This window comes from Triticum urartu, chromosome 6, assembly GCF_003073215.2.
Source record: "Triticum urartu cultivar G1812 chromosome 6, Tu2.1, whole genome shotgun sequence".
Taxonomy (NCBI): Eukaryota; Viridiplantae; Streptophyta; class Magnoliopsida; order Poales; family Poaceae; genus Triticum; species Triticum urartu.
This window is the reverse complement of record NC_053027.1, coordinates 478,157,716-478,161,777: the sequence shown is the minus strand read 5'-3', so window position 1 is coordinate 478,161,777 and position 4,062 is coordinate 478,157,716. Positions and strand designations below refer to the sequence as shown.

The 4,062-nt window shown below is 50.8% G+C and overlaps 1 pseudogene; it reads left to right on the top strand.

Annotated features, from left to right (window-relative positions):
- The first annotated feature begins 2,652 nt into the window (after positions 1-2,652).
- On the top strand, positions 2,653-3,085 carry LOC125512436 (annotated as a pseudogene).
- Positions 3,086-4,062: the final 977 nt, after the last annotated feature.

The following is a 4,062-nucleotide window of genomic DNA, read 5'->3' as shown; positions in this document are numbered from 1 at the left end:
TGGCTGGCGGAGGGCGAGGCAGAGAGTGGGACGGCGCAGGGGAGCCCCCTCTACGCGCGGACGAGCTCGGCGATGCGGTCAAGCCAATCGTCGTAGAGGTCGTCGACCGGGCTGTAGCGCATGAGCTCGTGTGCCATGAGGAGCACGACCCGTGCGTCCGCGGGAACGCGACGAGCGTGAGATGATGAACCAGTGAGAGTCAGTGATGGAGTGGCGGTGTGGCCATCCTGTCGCACCGAGGGGTGCAGCGAGGATGCTTGCTGCTCGTTCCCCGCCAGGCCGATGGCGGCGTTAGCGGCAGGCGACGGAGAGCGACGGGGTGGCCCGCCGACCGGGGTCGTCTGAGCAACATGGGTGGCAGGGCAGCCCGACGCTCGGCGCGGATGCGGTGTGCGTCCGCCATTCAGACGATGAAGCGACGTGACACGGAGCGACATAAAGGAAGCTTCGGCACACCCCTACCCAGCGCACTAAATGTCAGATCACGGGTTCCGGAAAAACCCTTAAGGTTCGAACACTAGGGTGTGCGTGAAGATTTCACCCCAGCCGATCCACTTCCTAACTTGGCTAAGATCTTACGACCTAACTCGATAAACTCGCAACACAGAGACACAAGATTTTTACTGGTTTGGGCCAACATTGTGGTGTAATACCCTACTCCAGTGTGGTGGTTGTGGATTGCCTCTTGGGCTGATGATGAACAGTACAAGGGGAAGAACAGCCTCCTGAGGTTGAGGTGTTCTTGTTATTGGTGGCCAAGGATGTGGTGGCTCCAATCTCTCCTCTGATTTGCCCTCTCTTCTCTTCTCTCCTCTCGCTAGGGTGGTGGCTAGTCCTATTTATAGAGGCCCTGGTCCTCTCCCCAAATATTGAGTGGGAAGGGATCCAACAATGGCCAATTTGAAAGGGGACAACTTGTACAAGCTATCCTGACAAAAGTGGTCTTCGCCTGCAAAAGGCTCTGGTGGTGACGCCGTCTTGGACTCCATGGTGACCTCCGTCTTGCCGTCCTTCCGGTCTTGGTCTCTTTGCACCAATATGGAAACCTTTGCTTGATGCCTCGGTACTCCGCGCCTGCGCTTGTCCCCTTAGCACCAAAGAGGAAATAAGGACGCTGCGCGCGCTGGCGCTTGCCTGGTCTCGATCGTCATGGCTGACGTCACGAGGATCTCGCGAGGTTTGCCAGGCCTAGAACTCTCCGCCCCTCACGAGCTAGCCTGGTGAGGCCGCTCCTGAGGAGGTATTGTGTCGTCCGCCTCGCGAGGCTTGGCCCCTCGCGAGGGTCTTGATTCCTTGTTGATGAAGGTGGGTCATACATGACCGCGAGCAAAGCCACGCTGTGGGCCGCAGGCAGGCAAGTCTGGGGACCCCCGTTCCCAGAACGCCGACAACGGTGGCTCTGTCTCGTGGATCATGATAATTCTTTCTCCCTAATTTTTTCTGGAAAAATAGGATTTTATAGCGTCGGTTTGAGGGTCTGCCGGGCCGCCAGGTGGGGACAACCCACCTGGGCGCGCCAGGAGAGGGGGGCGCACCATGGTGGGTTGTGCCCACCCAGGTGCTCGTCTCCGATAGGTCTTGGCTCCAGAAATTCTTGTTTATTGTATAAAAATTCCTCGCAAAGTTTCGTTCCATTCCGAGAACTTTTATTTCTGCACAAAAACAACACTATGGTAGTTCTGCTGAAAACAACGTCAGTCCGGGGTTAGTTTCATTCAAATCATGCAAATTAGAGTCCAAAACAAGAGGAAAGGTAGATACTTTGGAGATGTATCAACTCCCCAAGCTTAAACCTTTGCTTTTCCTCAAGAATTTATTTGATAAACTGAAAGTGAAAAACAAAAACTTTTACGAACTCTTTTACTCTTGTTTGCATAAATAAGCTTAAACAACACCAAGGTTTTCAGCCAACATTATAACTAACCATGCCGACAATAAATTTTAGAGATTATATTAAACTCATATCAATGACATAATCAGCTAGCGAGCAATAATAAGATATCTCAAAAAGCAACACGTTGTTAAAACAACCATGATATAATATGACAATAGTGATATCTCGCTAGCCCTTTCTGAGACTGCAAAACATAAATGCAGAGCACCTCCAAAGTTCAAGCAGCGACTAAACATTGTAATTCATGGTAGAAAAGATCCAGTCCTGATGCACCCAACATTAGCTACACACAATGCATAAGTCATGACATTAGTGCTCTCAGGTTCTACCGCTTGTTTCAGAAGGTGATGACACAACATAAAAGTAAATAGATAGTCCTTTCGTAGAGGGAAGCAGTGATTCACGCAGGTGCCAGAGCTAAAGTTTTTCTGTTACCCTACTTGAACTGATGGTTTCAGGCGGTTGTAGTGATGACTTTCATCACATTGAACTCTGAGCTATTTTTCTCTACAGGAGCATGCACGCCATGGCGTGGGCGAGAAGCGGAAGGAGCTGGACGCCTCTTGCCTTGCGGCCCTTGTGCACACGCGGTAGAGTGGCGGTACAGGTCCACACACAGGCGGCGACCGGAGCATGAGCGAACGCGAGGGAAGCAGAGAAGCATGCGTCCATGGTGGCAACGGACTTGTCACAGCAACGACGAACCGAGCAGAAAAGAGAAGAGCTCGATCACGTTGTACGTCGCTCGGCCGATCGAGATGTACCAGGCGATCCCCTACAGCGCCAGCCGGCTGCCGGCGTGCCCGCAGCGGTCCAAGCAGGCCGAGGCCGAGGGTGCGGCCGGCCACAGGAGAGCAGGCTCACGGCTCGCCGACGCGGCGGCGAGGGGCAACGGCGGGGAGGCGGTGAGGAGGGCGGTGGCAGAGAGCCTGGTGCTGGTGGTGGGGAGGCGCGGGTGCTGCCTCAGCCACGTGGTGAAGCGGCTGGTGCAAGGGCTCGGGGTGAACCCCGCCATGCACGAGGTCACTGACGAGGCCGAGCTCGCCGCGGCGGTGGCCGGGAATGCTGGAGGCGAGGCCAGCGGTGTTCGTCGGTGGGAGGATCCTCGGCGGGCTCGGTCGGCTCATGGCCGTGCACATCTCCGGCGAGCTCGTGGCCATACTCAAGGACGCCAGCGCGCTCTGGCTGTGAGTCTCTGACTCTGAGCAAAACCAAAGATGCATACGGGATGGGGTACTATGGACGTACGAACAACCGTTTGATCATGAGTTAATCTTCTTTTCATTTCTCCTTTTGACTCTTGATGAGATCATTTGAGATACTGTTGCTCGATCTTCAGTCTCTCTTGATTGGGATCAATAATGGAGTACCAGCTTAGCTATAGTTAGGCTTAAATTCTTTTAATTAGGGTAGGAAAAAATAGGAACTATTGTGCCATCTCGTGCTAATTTTCGACCACACGCTTGTAAATACATGGATGAGTGAAGAGGGTGTACTATTTAGTACTGTATAAATCATCTTCCTTTCATATTGCACATCAGTTTTCTAGATACCAATTCATTTTGTCTTTGAAGGTTTCTTCTAGCAGGCTGATCATGTTATCACGAAATGGCACTGCGTTGGATATTTGTAATCCATGACGGGGTGCTTGTTTGTTGCAGCTGATTTTCCCTCTCTCTTCATCTATAGTACTCCTATTTTTCATAGATTAATTTTGAATTCTTCTGAAAACAGAGGACTCGAACTAATCTCCAATTTTTGGGTTTGTACTGAGCGGTTTTCATAGACTGGACTTTACTCTGTTTTTTCCATAAGATTTTCCTCGTAACTTTCCAACCATCTATGGTATCATCGTCCCCGAACTTGCATGATTTATATAGTTGAACTGAATGACATTTTTTCAAAAAGAAAATATTTTTTTGCAATGATGTTTTGGACTTCTCTCATTTTACGACATGAACATTTACCATTTGAATTTTCATATAGGATTTTCTTTTTGTTTGAGCTTTTTTCGCGTCCCGAGCATGGGGCCGGGGCATAGCGCGTGTTATAGGGTTTTCTTTTGAACTACCATTGTAGTAATACATGGACTTATGTGAAGAAGGAATTCTTGGACTAGCACACGACGGAAGAGCACACACGATAAACATTCTGAAGTCGTCTAAGCT